The sequence below is a fragment of the Syngnathus floridae genome, chromosome 13 (assembly GCF_059516105.1).
Source record: "Syngnathus floridae isolate MCC-2025c chromosome 13, RoL_Sflo_1.0, whole genome shotgun sequence".
NCBI lineage: Eukaryota > Metazoa > Chordata > Actinopteri > Syngnathiformes > Syngnathidae > Syngnathus > Syngnathus floridae.
This window is the reverse complement of record NC_142425.1, coordinates 2,495,590-2,515,511: the sequence shown is the minus strand read 5'-3', so window position 1 is coordinate 2,515,511 and position 19,922 is coordinate 2,495,590. Positions and strand designations below refer to the sequence as shown.

The window sequence follows — 19,922 nt, the reverse complement described above, 5'->3', positions numbered from 1 at the left end:
TATTCAAACTGAAAACAAACGAAATAACACTGAAGTCATTCAAGTCATCGTGTCTCAAGTCCCGAGTCTTTAACTTCCAAGTCCAAGTCGAGTCTCAAGTTTTTTCATTTTTTTTATCAAGTCAAGTCACAAGTCATCAAAACAGCGACTTGAGTCGGCTCGAGTCCAAGTCACAGTGACTCGAGTCCCCATCTCTGGTTAATACAATCCTCAAAGTAAAGAAAATACAATAACGAACGGAGTCAGTGGGCATGCGGGGCGCGCGGCCAGGTTTTCTCGGGTCCTTTCGGCTCATGTCGCAAGGTTCGACCTCCGAATTTTGTTCAACAACCGAAGCAAAAAATCTCGAATTTTTCGTTCGAATTCCGATTTGTTCGAGGACCGGGACATTCGAAAACCGAGGTTTGACTGTATCATTAAACATTTTTTTGGGTCATTTTCCCTGCAATGACGTTTCCCCAGTCGATGGGGAACCGCCCGCCCGTACATTTACTCCTGGAAGCCATGTCAGAAAGCTCAGTGCACACTCACTGTGCTTGTATGTACTCTGTAGTACGGACCCGGCGCACTCCGCGCAAAATTTCTATGAGTGCCAAATTTTGAGTGAGGGCTGTGACGTTAGCATTCTCGTAATTTGCATGCTGAGCTTTCAGATACAGTTTCACGTTAAAGCCACCCACAAACCTTCCCCTTGAATCCTTCCATAAAAATGAGTGGCCCTAGGAAAAGAAAGGTGGACACTGAGTGCCAAGTGTTTAAAAAAGAATGGACAACAAAATATTTAATTGCTGAAGTCTGATCAACGCTGGTTTGTCTGATATGATAAACGGTTGCAGTATTCAAGGAGTACAATATTAGCTGTCACTTTGCTAGGAAGCATGCTAACTGTGCTAGCAGTCAACACATGAACGGGCGGCTACAGCGAGACAAACTCAAGTACAGAGGCAGGTTTTTGATGCACCACCTGTTTTCGACTAATCTTAACTTTTAAAGTTTTTAAGGCCGACTTTAAGGAAGTGTTTCCCGTTTCCCCACCTCTGTCACGAGGTGTTTGTGAGTTAAAGCTCTGCTCTGATTTTCAGATATCTGTCACCGTGTTGCCGTTTTGATTTCTTTATTACTTTATTTAGATGTATTCTTTCACTGATTCTTCAAGATGTTGTATTTGGTCAGAATGTTTGCCGTTTGATGTGATTTTGCCTCCGTGAGTAGTCACCTTATCGTGGTGGAGGGGTTTGCGTGCCCCTATGATCCTAGGAGCCATGTTGTCTGGGGCTTCATGTCCCTGGTAGGGTCACCCATGGCAAAAGGGTCCTAGGTGAGGGGCCAGACAAAGCACGGCTCACCCAAGCCCCTTATGACGAAAAACATAAATGGACTTCGTTTTCCCTTGCCCGGACGCAGGTCACCGGGGCCCCCCTCTGGAGCCAGGCCTGGAGGTGGGCTCGAAGGCGAGCGCCTGGTGGCCGGGCCTTCGCCCATGGGGCCTGGCCGGGCATAGCCCAAAAAGAAAACGAGGGTCCCCCTTGCCATGGGCTCACCACCTGTAGGAGGGGCCAAAGGGGTCGGGTGCAAAGTGAGCTGGGCGGCGGCCAAAGGCGGGGACCTTGGCGGTCCGATCCAGAGGCTGGCTCTTGGGACATGCAATGTCAGCTCTCTGGCTGGAAAGGAGCCCAAGCTGGTGTGTGAGGCAGAAAAGTTCCGACTAGACACACATGCCTCCACACATAGTTTGGACTCTGGTACAAGCCCTCTCGAGAGGAGCTGGACTCTCTTCCACTCTGGAGTTGCCCACAGTGAGAGGCGTCGAGCAGGTGTGGGCATACTTATTGCCCCCCGGCTGGGCGCCTGCACATTGGGGTTCACCCCGGTGAACGAGAGGGTAGCCTCCCTCCGCCTTCGGGTGAGGGGACGGGTCCTGACTGTTGTTTGTGTCTATGCACCAAACGACAGCTCAGAGTACCAACCCGTCTTGGAGTCCCTGGAGGAAGTGCTGGAGAGCACTCATTCTGGGGACTCCATCGTTCTACTGGGTGACTTTAATGCTCACGTGGGCAATGACAGTGAGACCTGGAAGGGCGTGATTGGGAGGAACGGCCCCCCGATCTGAATCCGAGCGGTGTTCTATTATTGGACTTCTGTGCTTGACACGGATTTTCTATAATGAACACCATGTTCAAACATAAGGGTGTCCATGTGTGCACTTGGCACCAGGACACCCTAGGCCGCAGTTCGATGATTGACTTTGTAGTCGTGTCATCGGATTTGCGGCCGCATGTTTTGGACACTCGGGTGAAGAGAGGGGCGGAGCTGTCAACTGATCACCACCTGGGGGAAGATGCCAGTCCAAACCAGCAGGTCAGGCCTGGCAGACCCAAACGCTCTGTGAGGGTCTGCTCGGAACGTCTGGCAGAGTCCCCTGTCAGGAAGAGCTTCAAATCCCACCTCCGGCAGAGCTTTTCCCACATCCCGGGGGAGGCGGGGGACATTGAGTCCGAGTGGACCATGTTCCGCACCTCCATTGTTGAGGCAGCTGTGGCCGTAAGGTCGTTGGTGCCTGTTGTGGCGGCAATCCCCGAACCCGCTGGTGGACACCGGCGGTAAGGGATGCCGTCAAGCTGAAGAAGGAGTCCTATCGGGCCGTTTTAGCCTGCGGGACTCCGGAGGCAGCTGACAGGTACCGGATAGCCAAGCGGAACGCAGCTTCGGCGGTTGCTGAGGCAAAAACCCGGGCGTGGGAGAAGTTTGGCGAGGCCATGGAAAATGACTTCCGGATGACTTCAAGGAAATTCTGGTCCACCATCCGGCGTCTCAGGAGGGGGAAGCAGTGCACCGTCAACACTGTTTACAGTGGGGATGGCGTGCTGCTGACCTCGACTTGGGACGTCGTGAGTCGGTGGGGAGAACACTTCAAAGACCTCCTCAATTCAATTCAAGTAAGTTATTACGGAGCATGCGTGAGGACGCGGGTGCACCTGGCTGCCGCTTCTCGCTGCTCCGACTCCAACAGATTTTTACCTCGATCTCAAGACGGATTACCTGCCAAAATACCAAGGTTACAGCTTCAAAAACCTCGGTGTGATCTGTGTGCGCTGTGTGCTGGCTGGACTTGTTGGTACCATGAGGCTTGGCGTGGAAGCCATCCACGCTACCTGGACGTGGTGGGCTCCTTGGCGGCGCTGCATTGCCGTCCGGCGCTGCCGCAGCTTCCTGCCAGGGCTTTGCCCAGCTCGCCGCCGTCGAGGACGACACCGTCGAGGATGACACCGTCGAGGACGACACTGTCGAGGACGAAGCTGTCGCCACTCGCACTTCACTTCTGGCTTTCGGCTGCGGCTGACGCCTCCACTCATCTCCAGGATCCGCCACTTCTCCACATCCGTCATGGTACTCCATTACATGCCCGCCGAGCTTCCCCGCCTCGTTCCCGCGCTTCCTCCTTCCGGGGAGTTGGTCAGCGCACTCCGAGACCTTGCCCCTCTTCGCCCACCCCCCTATATCCACCGCTGATCTCGCCGAAAATTCATTTACTCTTCAAATACCGAAAACTGTATTCCAACAATTTGGACTGACCGCAGCTCACACAACCCACGTCATCAGAACTCGTCCTCTGTGAACCTTTTCAACCTCCTGACAATCCCAACCACCTCCCCACCGGCTTTAAAACTAAAGCCCCTGAAAATTGCCCCCTTCAACACATGTTCCCTCAACAATAAAAGCCTTATTCTCAACGAATTCATCATAGACAACAAACTTGATCTGCTCTGCCTAAATGAAACATGGCAAAAAACCCTGGACTATTTCTCACTAAATCAAACCACCCCTTCAGGATACTCTTACTTGCACAACCCACACATTAAGGGCAGAGGGGGTGGCATCGCTGCTATTTTTAATCAAAACCTCAAACCACGCGCCCTGTCCCTACCCTCTACCCCATCATTCGAACATCTGGCTTTTAAACTTCCAGGACCTAAACCCCTCATTACTGTTATTATTTACTGCCCCACCAAACCAAGCCCATCTTTCCTATCTGACCTCTCAGAATTCATCACTCCACTTTTCTCTGTTTCATCATCCCTCCTGCTTCTTGGTGATTTTAACCTGCACATTGATTACCCTGACTGCAAACATTCTATGGACTTCCTGGATTTCCTCAACTGCTCCAGCTTCACTCAACACATTACCTTCCCTACAGCACTGGCCTCCATATCCACAACATTTCTAGCTTTGACCTCACCATGTTTGACCACCTAGTCATCTTATTTGATATTAACACCCCCACCCCCGAACCAAAACAAAACCGCACAATCATCTTTCGCAACCTTAAGTCCATCTGCTCAGAGACTCTCTCCACCTGCATATCAGAAACCCTTTCTGACCTCACCCCCCCCCCCCCCCGGAAAACCCAACGCCCACGGACCTTGTCAACACTTACAACAACATTATGTCTACCTCCTTCAATACAGTGAAAACTCTGAAAACCCAAACAGTCACCTTTACTCACTCCGCATCCTGGTTCAACCCGGAACTCCATAAACCTAAGAAACAACTTCGACAGCGAGAACGATTATGCAAGAAAACCGGCCTCACAGTCCATGCCCTCGCTTTCAAAGACCTTATGCATCACTATAAATCAGCCCTTAACAAAGCCCGCTCATCTTACTACTCTGGTATCATCCACTCTGGTTCTTCATACCCACGTTCCCTGTTTTCGACCATAAACAAACTCCTCAAACCCCACGACAATACTTCATCATCATTCACCCCAGAGAAATGCGACACTCTTGTCTTTTTTCAACTCTAAAATAGAACACATCTACCACCAGCTCTTATCCTCCCCCTCTAGTACCCCACAACCTGAACCCACATTCTTTTCATCATCCGTCCTCCGGCTATCAACTTTTTCTCCCATAACTTCTGCTGACCTCTCCCAAATACTCTCCACCATGAATTCCTCTAACTCCCCCCTGGACCCCATGCCATCCCAACTAGTTAAAGACTGCCTCACCCCCATTGCCCCACTCATCATAGACATCATCAATTCCTCCCTCACCTCTGGCACAGTCCCCTCACCTCTTAAGCTTGCAGCCATCACTCCTCTCTTCAAAAAAACCTGGCCTCGACCCTGAGGACCCCAACAACTACAAATCCATCTCCAATCTCACATTTATATCAAAATTACTGGAAAGAGCCGTCACATCTCAACTCAAGACCCACCTCCTTTCAAATAACCTGTATGAACCATTCCAATCTGGTTTCCATACACACCACAGCACTGAAACGGCCCTACTTGAAGTCACTAATGATCTCCTGCTTTCCTCTGACTCTGGTTCTCTCACTATCCTTCTCCTCCTTGACCTCAGTGCTGCCTTCGACACAGTAAACCATTCCATTCTTCTCAACCACCTAGAATCCATCGGCATCACCAACACCACCCTCTCCTGGTTCAAATCCTACCTGTCTGACAGATTTCACGACATCACCATTGACCAACACAAATCCTACACCACCCCTGTTGCACACGGAGTACCTCAAGGATCAGTTCTGGGCCCCATTCTTTTCACTCTGTACATGCTTCCCATTGGATACATCATCCGCCGCCATGGTTTCAACTTCCACTGTTACGCTGATGATACTCAACACTACATCTCCACCAAAACCATCTCCCCTGCCATTCTCTCCACCCTCACTTGCTGCCTCACAGACATTAAAGACTGGAGGACCCAAAACTTTCTCAAACTAAATAGTAACAAAACGGAATTCATCATCTTCAGTCCTAAATCCAGCCTCCCCACCTACCACAACTTCACACTCTGCATTGATGGCCACTCTGTCACTCCCGCCCCTCTAGTCAGAAATCTTGGACTTTATATGGATCCCACACTCTGTTTCAAACCACATATCAACCACGTCATCAAAGCATCCTTCTTCCATCTACGAAACATTGCACGCCTACGTCCCTTTCTCTCCACCCCGATTGCTCACCCAGCAGACAGCTCATCACCCCTATCCTCCGTCATCTTCACTGGCTCCCCATAAAACAGCGCATACATTTCAAGATTCTAGTCACCACATATAAGGCCCTAAACAACCTTGTCCCCCCCCCCTACCTATATGAACTCCTGCTCCGCTATACCCCCACCCGCCAACTCCGCTCTGCTGACACCAACTTGCTCACCCCCATTACCTCGCCCAAATACTGGACTATTGGGGATAGAGCCTTTGCCATTGCTGCCCCCACTCTCTGGAACTCTTTCCCCCTGACCATCCATAATGCTGATTCCCTGCACTCCTTCAAGCACCATCTCAAGACCCACCTCTTCAACTCTGCATATAACCCCTAACTTCGTGTGTGTGTGTGTGTGTGTGTGTGTGTGTGTGTGTGTGTGTGTGTGTGTGTGTGTGTGTGTGTGTGTGAATTTTCTACGTAAAGCGGCTTTGAGTGTTTAGAAAAGCGCTATATGAAACCGATTTATTATTATTATTATTATTATTATTATTATTATTATTATTATTATTATTATTATTATTAATTCCACCTACACGCCTTCCATTGTGGAAGCAGGTCCTGGAGATTCTGAGGCGAACTCTCCAATCTCTGGGGTCGAAGTCACTGAAGTAGTTAAAAAAACTCCTCGGTGGCAAAGCACCAGGGGTGGATGAGATCCGCCCGGAGTTCTTAAAGGCTCTGGATGTTGTGGGGCTATCATGGCTGACAAGTCTCTACAACATTGCGTGGACATCGGGGACGGTGCCTCTGGATTGGCAGACTGGGGTGGTGGTTACCCTCTTTAAGAAGGGTGACCGGAGGGTGTGTTTCAATTACAGGGGAATCACACTCCTAAGCCTCCCTGGTAAGGTCTATTCAGGGGTGCTGGAGAGGAGGGTCCGTCGGGAGGTCGAACCTTGGATTCAGGAGGAGCAGTGTGGCTTTCGTCCTGGCCTGGAACATTGGACCAGCTCTACACCCTCGGCAGGATCCTCGAGGGTGCATGGTCATTCGCCCAACCAGTCCACATGTGCTTTGTGGACTTTGAGAAGGCGTTCGATCGTGTCCCTCGGAAGGTTCTGTGGAGGGTGCTTCGGGAGTACGGGGTGCCGAGCCAACTGATAAGGGCGGTTCGGCCCTGTATCACCGATGCCAGAGTTTGGTCCGCATTTCCGGCAGTAAGTCGGATTCGTTCCCAGTGAGGGTTTGACTCCGCCAAGGCTGCCCTTTGTCATCGATTCTGTACATAATTTTTATGAACAGAATTTCTAGACGCAGCCAAGGTGTTGAGGGGGTCCGCTTTGGGGACCTCAGCATCATGTCTCTGCTTTTTGCAGACGACGTGGTGCTGTTGGCTTCTTCAGGCCGTGATCTCCAGCTCTCACTGGAGCGGTTCGCAGCCGAGTCTGAGGGTTTGGGATGAGGGTCAGCACCTCCAAATCCGAGACTATGCTCCTCGGTAGGAAAAGGGTGGAATGCCCTCTCCGGATTGGGGATGAGATCCTGCCCCAAGTGGAGGAGTTCAAGTATCTTGGGGTCTTGTTCACGAGTGAGGGCAGGATGGAGCGCGAGATTGACAGAAGGATCGGTGCAGCGTCGGCAGTAATGTGGACTCTGTACCGGTCCGTTGTGGTGAAGAGAGAGCTGAGCCAAAAGGCAAAGCTTTCGATTTACCGGTCAATCTATGTTCCTACTCTAACCTATGGTCACGAGCTATGGGTCGTGACCGAAAGAACGAGATTCAGGATACAAGCGGCCGAAATGAGTTTCCTCTGCAGGGTGTCCGGGCTCTCCCTTAGAGATAAGGTGAGAAGCTCGGTCATCCGGTAGAGACTAGGAGTAGAGCCAGATGAGGTGGCTCGGGCATCTCATCAGGCTGCCTCCTGGACGCTTCCCTGGGGAGGTGTTCCGGGCATGTCCCACCGGTAGGAGACCCCGGGGACGACCCAGGACACGCTGGAGAGACTATGTCTCTCAGCTGGCCTGGGAACGCCTTGGGATCCCCTGGGATGACCTGGATGAAGTGGCTGGGGAAACAGAAGTCTGGAAGTCGCTCCTATAGCTGCTGCCCCCGCGACCCGACCCCGGATAAGCGGAAGAAGATGGATGGATGGATGTGATTTCGCCTCATACGATAAACATCTTTCATAAATCTGACCTGCAGGCGCTGAAGTGATGGAAACAGTTATTTATAATAACAGTCTCGTATCTAATGAGAATTAGTGATAGTAGTTTTTTTGGTGAAATATGTATTTTTAATGCTGTTAATAAATGCATTTGTTTTCAAAAAGTTTTTATTGAATATCCATGCTTTACTACCTACTAAAGGCCAAAACCTTTTATGCAATGACTGTCATCCTGTTAAGATTTGTGGGTTGTTATTGTCTTGTATTTTTGTTGTATTGTCACTTCCTGTTTTATTTTGATAATTAACTCTCCTCTCGTTTCAGTTCGTGGGCCCTTCCTCTGTGCGTCAGTCTGATTGTCTTCCCTGATCCTAATTGTGTGCACCTGCGCCCTTGATCCTAATTGTGTGCACCTGTGCCTTTACCCTTCTGTGTGTATTTAGTCAGCGTCTTCCCCTTGTCTTGTGCCAGTGCGTCTTGTCTTGTCAGGAGTACTAGCGATCACGTAAGGCACATATGTCAGAGTCAAGGCCCGCGGGCAACATCCGGCCCGCGAGAAGGTTTTTTTACGGCCCCTGGAACCCTATCACTGCTACCTGGATGTCTCCCTTCCAGTGCGTGTTTGGTTACCAGCCTCCGGTCTACCCTGAAACTGAGCAAGAGGTTTCCGTTCCCTCGGCGCACGCCTTGGTGCGCCGCTGTCGTCGCATTTGGTCTGCAGCACGAGGCACCTTGATCCGCCAAGGAGACAGGGTCAAGAGGATGGCAGACCGCAGGAGACGACCGGCACCAGTCTACCAGCAGGGCCAACGAGTCTGGCTGTCTATGAAGGACCTTCCCCTCCAGGTGGAATCCAGAAAGTTGGCACCTCGTTTTTTCAAGATTCAAGAATTTTTATTCGCCATGTTTGGGCGTGCCAAACAAGGAATTTGACTTCCGTACATCACAACCTCTGTTCAACATTTAGGTGACCAACAACACTCAGGACGTGTGAAAAATGACAAATATTCTCAGGCATCCCCTGATCTTAAACTCCCAGGAGGGCAAGGAAAAACTCAAAACTCCAACTAGGGGAAATGAGAAACCTTGAGAAGAGACCACAGATGGGAGGATCCCTCTTCCAGGATGACCAGGGTGCAATGGATGCAGAGAGGACACATAGTACAAATAGTGTAGACAATTTAAAAAGGGTGTGGGGAGTAGGATGGTTTTGCACAGCAGTGACTCTGAGATTCTAAGAGTGGTGTGAGTTCATCAGTGCAACAGCCTGGGGGAAGAAGCTGTCTCTGTGTCTGCTGGTTTTGGCATACAGAGCTTTATAACGCTGTCTGGAAGGGAGTAGTTCAAACAGACTGCAATCTGGGTGAGAGGGGTCTGTAGAGATGTTACTTGCATGTTCCTGGTCCTGATCAGGTACAAGTCTTGGATAGATGATGGGAGCTTGATCACAATTATCTTTTCTGCAGTCCTGATTGTCCGTTGCAGTCTATGCTTGTCTTGTTTGGAGGCCGATCCAAACCAGACAGTGATGGAGGTGCAGAGGACAGACTGAATGACGGCAGTGTAGAAGATCTTCAGCAGCTCCCGCGGCAGGTTGAACTTCTTGAGCTGTCTCAGGAAGTACAGCCCATGCTGGGCCTTCTTCCGGACAGAGTCTATGTGGCCGGTCCATTTCAGGTCCTGAGAGATTGCGGTTCCCAGGAACTTGAAGGTGTCTGTGGAGAGAATAGTATTACTGCGGATAGTGAGGGGTGAAAGTGGTGAAGGGTCTCGCCTGAAATCCACTGTCATCTCCAAGGTCTTGAGCGGGTTCAGCTCCAGGTGGTTTTGGCTGCACCAGTGGATCAGCCGCTCCACCTCCTGTCTGTACGCAGTCTCATCACCGTCCCGGATCAGTCCAATGAGAGTGGTGTCGTCTGCATACTTCAGGAGCTTCACAGGAGAGTCACCTGAGGAGAAATCGTTGGTGTAGAGCGAGAAGAGCAGTGGGAAGAGGACGCACCCCTGAGGGGCGCCAGTATTGGTGGTCCGGGTGTCAGATGTGATGCTCCCGAGCCTCACACGTTGTCTCCTGTTGGTCAGGAGACCATGTTGGACCATTTCCCATCTCCAAGGTCGTCAACCCAGCCCTAGTTATGTCAAGTCAAGTCAAGTTTATTTGTATAGCCCTAAATCACAAGCAGTCTCAAAGGGCTTTACATAGACAAACAAACTGACATTTATTCTCAAAGCATCCCCTGATCTTAAGCTCCCAAAAGGGCAAGGAAAAACTCGAAAAAACCCTGCCAGAGGAAAAGTGAGAAACCTTGAGAAGGGACCACAGATGGAAGGATCTCCCTTTCAGGATCACCAGGCTGCAATGGATGCAGAGAGGGCACATAAAATACGTAATATAAAAATCAATGAAAAAGTGGATGTCCAAGTCAAAGTGAAGAGCTGCCGGAGGTGCCCTCGGTTGTCCTGGCAGTGTCTTCGAGGAGGGTAATCCGCTGCAGTTCCCTCATCTTGATTTGGTCCATGAGAATCCAGACAGCCGCTGTCAGCTTGGGTGTCACCTAACCACCTCCCCAGCCCGGAAGGGTGGGGGGGTGGGGGAGCGAAAACAAACACCAGCCGAATCGGCCACTACAGGTTAATTAAAGGCTATATCATGGAAATGTGTCTTTAAACGAGTCTTAAATGTTTCTACTGAGGTAGCAGTTCTAATAGCCCATTGGTTGGGCATTCCAAAGCTCTGGAGCACGAATAGAAAATGCTCTAGACCCTGCAGACATTTTTTTTGGTCCTCGGTGTCACTAAAAGGCTAGCGTTTTGCGAACGAAGGTTACGAGACGGAACGTAAGTCAAGTCAAGTCAAGTCAAGTTTATTTGTATAGCCCTAAATCACAAACAGTCTCAAAGGGCGTAAGGAACAACTAGGTCGACGAAATATGAAGGCGCTAAGCCATGCAATGATTTATAGGTTAATAGAAGAACCTTGAAGTCACATCTTAAATGGACCGGGAGCCAATGTAAGTTGGCTAATATTGGGGTAATGTGATCAAATTTTCTTGTCCGTGAGAGCAGCCTTGCAGCAGCATTTTGTACTAACTGTAGACTTTTGATGCTGGACTTAGGAAGACCAGAGAATAATGCGTTACAGGAGTCCAGGCGCGACGTGATAAACGCATGTACAATAGTTTCCGCATCACCGGTCGAGAGGATCGGACGAATCTTAGCAATATTACGAAGGTGAAAAAACGCAATTCTGGTTATATTCTTAATGTGCTTTTGAAAGGAGAGTGTTTGATCTAATATTACCCCGAGATTAGTCACAGTATCGCTCTGAGTGATAGTACGGTTATCTATAGTTATAGTGGTTTCCTTAAATAAGTGTTGATAACGAGCTGGACCAATTATCAACATCTCAGTTTATTCTGGGTTAAGACGAAGGAAGTTGAGAGACAACCATTGCTTGATCTCCGCAAGGCAAGCCTCAAGATTACAACAGTCCCGCGGATCTGTCATCGATAGGCATATATAATCGGGTGTCATCCGCGTAACATTGAAAACTAATATCATATTTACATACGTATTATGTCTCCAAGCGGAATCATATAAATATTAAATAGAATTGGTCTGAGTACCGATCCCTGTGGGGCACCACACGTAACATTACAGAACTCAGATGACGCATTGCCATGGACCACTCGGTGCGTCCTTTCTGATACATAAGAATAGAACTAGCCTAGTGCTGACCCTGAAATACCAACACAACTTTTAAGACGCTCTAATGGACCTTCCGAGGGCCAAGAAAATGTCTGCAGGGTCTAGAGCATTTTCTATTCGGGCTCCAGAGCTTTGGAATGCCCTACCAATGGGCTATTAGAACTGCTCAGTAGAAACATTCAAGACACGTTTAAAGACACATTTCTATGATATGGCCCTTAATTCACCTGTAGTGGCCGATTCGGCTGGAGTTTGTTTTCGCTCCCTCTCCCCAACCCCCCTCCCCCCACCCTTCCCCGAATGGGGAGGTGGTTAGGTGGCACCCAAGCTGACAGTGGCTATCTGGATTCTCGTGGACCAATTCAGGATGAGGGAACTGCAGCTCAACCTCCTCGAAGACACTGCCAGGTCAATAGAGGGCACCTCCGGCAGCTCTTCGCTTTGACTTGGACATCCACTTTTTCATTGATTTTCATTTTATGTATTATTTGTGCCCTCTCTGCATCCATTACAACCTGTGTGATCCTGAAAGGGGGATCCTTCCATCTCTGGTCCCTTCTCAAGGTTTCTCATTTTCCCCTGGTAGGGTTTTTTTCAGTTTTTCCTTGCTCTTTTGGGAGCTTAAGATCAGGGGATGCTTGGAGAATAATTGTCATTTTTTGTCGATGTGAAGCCCTTTGAGACTGCTTGTGATTTAGGGCTATACAAATAAACTTGACTTGACTTGACTACAGTGTCGAAGGCAGCACTAAGATTGAGTAATAACAATACCGATGAAGTGTTTAAATTCATAGCTATGAGGAGATCATTAGTCACTTTAGCAAGTGCTGTCTCAGTGGAATAATTAGCTCTAAAACCAGACTGAAAAGATTCATATCGATTATTGGCGACCATGTAATAAATAAGCTGCTGCGCTACTACTTTTTCAAGAAGTTTTGCTATGAATGGGAGGTTTGAACCTGGCCTATAATTACTGAGACAGTCCAGGTCGAGATTTGGTCTCTTAAGTATTGGTTTAATGATAGCGGTTTTAAAGGCTGTTGGCACTTGTTGGATTTTGTCTACAATTTAGGGAGCGCGCTATCTGCGCCTCACGGAAAAAGCCATTGCCGATCACCTGTTATCCAATTTACTCACTGCGTGCTCGTTTGATTTCTTCAGATTTAGGAAAATGCTAAGACACTGAAGCAGAAATTAGACTTAAACAGGTTGGTTGAGTTCAATCACAATTCTTGTTGAGAAAGCTCTGTTTTCAGGGAAGTACAATACAGCGCTGGGCCCTTCGTGCGACCATGCTCAAGGGCAGAAAGTCTCCATTCAGAAAGGCAACGTTCAAGGTTCGTTGGTCAGCTTATATTCAGTTGCACATTGTGGGCCGAGTTTGATGGGTGATGAGTCTTTGGGGTGGGGCAAGTTCGCAGCAGAGTTTGATTCCATGGGAGTGGGTGCTGGTTCGGTGAGAGCTGGTTTTGTGGGGTTGGATGCTGATTATGGGCGATTCGATGTGTGTGGGAGCTGTTGTTTTCCATCCTATCTTTCGGCTTTGGCGATCACCTTGGCTGTTTTCCGCCTGGCATTCTCCCTCTGGCACCTCTGCTGGTTTTATCTCCAAATGACCTTCCTGTAAACATTCTCCTCCATTCTTGCACATACACTGTCGCACCTCATCCATTCATCATTCTTTCAATTTTGTCATTTTGTACGGAATTATGTGAGTTTTTGGCTGTGTCATCATCAATTTATTGATGTTCCCTGACTATGCAAAGTTTGTACTCACCACTTACCATGTTTTTGTTTGTTTATTCTTTTGATACTCCATGTACTTGCTTACGTCATCACATTCTTAGTTTAATCATGCTTTCAACCATATCTTTTCTTTGTTCGACCTCATTCCTTCACTCCCTCTGTTGACCTCAGTTTAACTGAGGTCACCAAAACCATTGATACCACCAGGGTCCCTCTGTTGGCACACCACGTCCCTCTGTGGAGCCGCTTCAAGTCCCTCTGTGGGGCCGCGAAAGAGTGAGAAAAATAAATATAGATAAAATTCATACCCAGACATTTGTAAAAGATGGAGAGTGGAAAGGCAATTGCCCTAGACGACATTCCAGTGACAGCATGGAACTATCAAGGAGAGATGGCAGGGGAGATTCTTAAAAAGCGAGAAGATTTCTGGAAAAGTGCTGATTCCTATTCTTTATTTCAGGCCATGGCGATGTGCAGAAGTGTAGTAGCTACAGAGGTGTTGTTATGTTGATTCAGCAAAGCATGAAGTTATGGGAAAGAATGTTAGAAGCGAGGCTTGGAAATCTCTACTGGCTAAAACAATGGAGAGTGTGGCAGAGATGAAGATGTTGCAGGACATGCAGATGGTTGGTGTGACAGGACAGAAAGATATGGAAACGATTGCTCTGCAGTCGCGGCCCCTAGCAGGAGCAGCCGAAAGAAGTGGAAGATGAGAAAGAAAATGTGAGAGAAAAATACATAAACAAATAACGAAATACATACGTACATATTGACCCCTTGCTGATTTTGCAGGTTTGCCCACTTGCAAAGAATGCAACGATCTATAATTTTAATCATATGTACATTCTAACAGTGAAAGACGGAATCCCAAAGAAAATTCCGGAAAATCACATCATATGAATTTATAAAAATTGATAACCGTCTGATGAGGAAAAACAAGTATTTGAACCCCTGGACAAACAGCATGTTAATATTTTGTAGAAAAGCCATTATTGGCCAGCACAGATGTCAAACGGTTTTTATAGTTGGTGACAAGTGTTAGAGATTTGCTCACTCCAACTTATTTTGCAAGAACCAGACGGGAGACAAGTAAGTCCTTTTAGACACCTGCAGGTGGAGAGCTCACACGTTGAAGGAGTGAAGTCTGAAACTCTCCCAACTGCAAGGACATATTTATTAAGAGAAAGAGTGGGGGCAAGAGTAGACTGAATAGGAAGCCCTTGTCCTCTAGTCTAAACATCTCAGGGGATGTTTTACGACCTTGTGATAAGGAGGACAAGGTAAGGTATTTATTACCTGTTGCATTCCAACATAATCCTATGATAAAGATAACCTGGAAAACCCTAACAACAAGCTTTGTGCACATTTCGGCAGGGATGTTGGCCTACTCCTCCCTGCAGACAGCCTCCAAATCATTCAGTTCCGAGGTTGTCGCCTGGCAACTCGAATTTTAAGCTCCCCCCAAAGATTTTCAATTGGATTCAGGTCTGGAGACTGGCTAGGCCACTCCAGAACCTTGATGTGCTTCTTCTTCAGCCACTCTTCTGTTGCTTTGGCGGTGTGCTTAGGATCGTTGTCGTGCTGAAACACCCATCCTCGACCCATCTTCAGCTCTCTCACTGAGGGAAGGAGATGTTGGTCCAGAATTCTACGATACATGGCCCATTCCATCCTCCCCTCAATACGATGGAGTTGTCCCGTCCCCTTGGCTGAAAAGCACCCCCAAAGCATGATGTTGCCACCACCATGCTTTACGGTGGGGATGGTGTTCTTTGGGTTGTACTCGGTGTTCTTTGACCTCTCCAAGTTGCTTTCCGATTCTCTTGTAGCCCATCCCAGCCTTGTGCAGATCAACAATCTTGTCCCTGATGTCCGAAGAAAGCTCTTTGGTCTTGCCCATGGTGGTGATGTTGGACGCTGGTTGTTTGGGTGTTGACAGGTGTCTTTTATACAGGTAACGAGGTGAGGCAGGTGTATTTGATGTAGATAATTGGTTGGGATTGGGGCTGTGTCTTAAAGAAAGACTAACAGGCTTGTAGGAGCCAGAATACTTGCTGTTTGTCCAGGGGTTCAAATACTTGATTTTTCTCATCAGATGGTTATCAATTTTTATAAATTCATATGATGTGAATTTCTGGAATTTTCTTTGGGATTCTGTCTCTCACTGTTAGAATGTACATATGATTAAAATAGTAGATCGTTGCATTCTTTGTAAGTGGGCAAACCTGCAAAATCAGCAAGGGGTCAAATACTTATTTCCCCCACTGTATATATACATACATATAGACAGACAGACATCGAACAATTGCCCATTCGGTCACTCAGTCATTCAGTCAGTCACTCAATGAATCACCCAATGAATCACTCAATGAATCACTCAATGAATCAATCAAAGCCATGACCGAGCCCCATCCAGCGTTCCCAGACAGCCACCCGGCCGAGCGCCGGCCCCTGACTTCTATCCCCGGAGGTGAAAGAGAGCTCCGTTGAGTAGGACCAGGCGTGCGTAAAAGCCATGTCCGAGCCCCATCCACCGTCCCTGGACAGCCACCCTGCCGAGCGCCGGCCCCCGACTTCAATCCACGGAGGTGAAAGAAAGCTCCGTAGAGTAGAACCGGGCGTGCGTAAAAGCCATAATAGTTATTCAAACCTTCTGTGTCACTCCAAATCCTTAAATCCTTCAAACTCTTTGTCCTCCGTGTCACTTAGAAACAAAGCCGCTAATGATGCCGGTAGTACGTGGGGCCCTTCGTCATCTTCGTCATCCCGTGATCAATCTTTGTCCTTTTTGTAAACAACCGCCACGTCACGCCGCGTCATGCTGCTGACGTCACTTGAAATTCAACTTACAGTAATTTTTTTATTTTTTTTTATTTTTGAAAAAAAACACACAAGTTGCTACTTATTATAAAAACTGCCCCCCCACCCAAACTATGAAAAAAACCCGCAACTTATAGTCCGAAAATTACGGTACTTTAACTAAGAAAATTCAACCCCCTGACGGCAATCTGAGGCTTCTCAGGAACCACACATGACCAAGATTGAATTCCTCCAACCCGCTTAACCAATTGACGCCGACTGCACCCCCCCCTCCGGTGCTATTTTAACCACGCCATCAATTTGGAGAGAGAACGTTGCTGTGGCCCGCTAGAAGCCCCAAAAAGTCGCTGCACCACCGTCGAAAAAACCTCACCAATCTAATGACGAGGAAAAAGAGGGAGGCCCATTCTACACCCCCAGAGACCCCCCTCATCTGGCATCAGCCATGTGAAGGGAGCTCCGGCACACATCACATTCCACAAAGCGTAGCATGAACCCCAGAAACAGTAATGAACAGAACCATGCCCCCCAAATACAAACCAGCATTGTCATATCGTAAACACACCACGAGGCAAATAAATGAGGTAACATAATGAAGTAAATAAGCATGGCAAAACAACAAGGTAACATATAGTGAGGTATATAAAAACTAATTATCATAACATGCAAGAAAATGAAAGCCCCCGTCGCGCTGCCCCCCTCGCATGTATAAGCGCGTGCAGATGTGAAATCCAGTCCACTGAGCCGTCAGTGGTGAGTAGCCCAAGATGGCATTGTCCTGGGCCGGCTGTCCGTTCAATGTCCTTCTGTTGCCCATGACGGCCGTCGAATCCCGTGCAAGGCCCCAGTCAGCAGCCAGGCGACCTACGACAAGCTATAGCTACTGTCTGTATCAAGCGACGTTAACAGTGCAAACATGTGAAGTCATAATGGCAAAGGCAGCAGCGCGGGCTGACGTCCTTCCAGCCCCGTAGGCCACCGCTGGCGAGGCAACACAACCCAATTGCTCCAGTGTTGCCAGCCCCCTCAAATAATCTTTTGGCGATGATGGGGCAACAAGGAAAAAGCTGTGTCAATCGTCTCATCGAAATGCCCATCGGGACCCCTGAGGGCTCCCGACACCTACCCCTCTTTTCCAGAGGCCCACGTGATCCCTGAAACAAACAAGAAAACAAACAAACAAACAAACAAACAAACAAACAAACAAACAAACAAACAAACAAACCAACCTGACACCCTAGGACTTATAAATCATTCCCCTCATTTCTCGTCGTGCTGACAGCGTGGCTAGATCCCCCCCAGTCACAATGTAAATTCTACCCGTTCCTGGTAGCCTTTCCTGTTGCAGATGTCCCTGTCTCAATCACACTGTCATCTCTCTGAAATCCCGTCAATCACGTCACTTCAATCGCTCTTTCCTGTCCAAATACTATTTTCCACCCCCAAATTCCTTCTTTAGTTTAAAGATGCGTAGCATTCTCAAACTGGTACCACTCACAACACTGTTGTTCCCTTGATCTGTACATTTATGTATCCGTGTCTTATGTTCGAGAGACCTCACTGTTCAAATCAGTCATCATTCTGAAACAAAATGTAATGTAATCTTTCCAAAATGGTACAACTACTCAAGTCCTTTCAATATTCGTTATGCAAACTAATCGTCCTAAAGTGTGTAATTAAACATTTGCCCTGTAATAGCAGCTTTAATGCAGTCATAAATTCAGAAATTTCCCCTATTCCTTGTTTCTGGCCCTGTCTTCCTCCGACATTCAATGACCTTCCAAACTTTCATTGTGTATTGTGCTACTGTCCATTCCCTAATCGCTGCATGATTGGTCTTTTGTGCTTTGTCATTGAAAAATCTTATACCTTATTATCACTAGAGTGTTACCACGCTTTGCATCCATTCCAGGTTGTTGTCTCCCATTAACTCCCTTTCTTCCAAGATGCTTCGTCTGCTCCTTCCATCACTGCTCGTTGAATTCTGGCATGTCCTGTTAAAGCTTAAAAAAAACAAGTGAATTTGGAAAAAAACTTTGAATCTCACAATTAAAAATTGAAATCTACTCACCCATTTCTATTTTACCACTCCCCCTTTGACACATTCACCCAATGTGTCATTACGTATCAAGAGGAACTTACAAAGTGTCCCCCCACATCACCACACTCAACGTAGCCAGGCCCGCGGAACCTCTAGCTCCCATCTGGCCCCCGGAACTGTCACCCCAAGTCCCTGAAAATTGACTGTCCACCACACACTCACTGACATTTGTGCACACAAATACTACACAGATATCAAGTATCAAACTAAAAAGCAGTCATAAAACGAATCCTGGCGCCCACAGATCATGTCCTGAAAACCATGTCATCAACAAATTCATCATAAAAACCAAAAGGGCAAGGGTTAACGTATTCTTGTAAACTCAACACAAACTTTCCACGAACAACCTGCAAAAATGAAAACAAGTTACGCAGACAAAGCGCAATCTGCTCCTTGGCTGGCGGCTGATGCTGCAAAAAATCAAGTCACGCAGACAAACAAAGCAGAGCGTGCTTGTCGCAAGCAAGCTCAAGCATCAAACATTTGGTCACTGTCCACCTAGTCCGTCAACCCGTCAGGTGAGCCCAAAGTCGTCACACGTCAAATCGTCCAAAGTCTTGATGTTCGATGCTAGTTCTGTCTTGTCTGACCATATCACTGAAATGGGCCTTCTCCATTGAATCATTTTGTTGTCGATGGTGCCCCTGATTGATCATTGAACCATCGTTCCGGTCAGAACTCATCACTTGCCAGTTCCAGTCCCTCCAATTTGTACCACCCCTTCAGGTGAGGGGAATTTTATCCTCAATTGCGATCACATCACCCCAACTTCAGACCTCTCTGGCCACTCATACTGCGCACACACAGTCATAGACGATCACACGCGCACACTCACAGACACACTCATTCGTCACTATCACTCAACTCTCATCCCACACTAAGGAAAGTTAGTATGTTAGTGAGCAGGCAAACATTGACTCCTAAATGTAACTCTTCTCATTTGGACATACTCGTCAACCAGACCTATTGTAAAATTTCCAATTAAATTTTCCATAAACTCGCCAATCCGATTCATCGCATTGTCATATATGTCTACCTGAGAGGGAGCCTCCATAACCTCAGATTGCTCCTACAAACTCGATCCCTATTACTTATCCTAATTAAATTTAAGAAAGCATAGTCAGACTATTCCCTCTGGCTTTTCAGGTCATGCTCCCCCTCCCCCCTTTTTCCTGTTGTCTAGCTCGAATATTTGCCCCTCTTGGCGAGTCTCACTCCCCCCCCTTTTTTTTTCTTAAAAATCCTGCCTCTGTCACACCATCCAAGCACCTCTCCCTGCTTCCTTACGTCATTAATGAGTAAATTTTCAGCATTGTGAGTTCCTCCGCTTCTCAATGTCTTTTCTCGTCTCCGAGGATGTCGTCCTTCCTCTGGAGAGTCGCTTGCCCCCTCCAAGCACAAAAACAGTCTTTCTTTGTTCTTGCCAAAGGTC

At 47.8% G+C, this 19,922-nt stretch overlaps 1 pseudogene; it reads left to right on the top strand.

The window, feature by feature from the left end:
• The first annotated feature begins 4,444 nt into the window (after window positions 1-4,444).
• On the top strand, window positions 4,445-6,344 carry LOC148388032 (uncharacterized; annotated as a pseudogene).
• The last annotated feature ends 13,578 nt before the right edge of the window (window positions 6,345-19,922 follow it).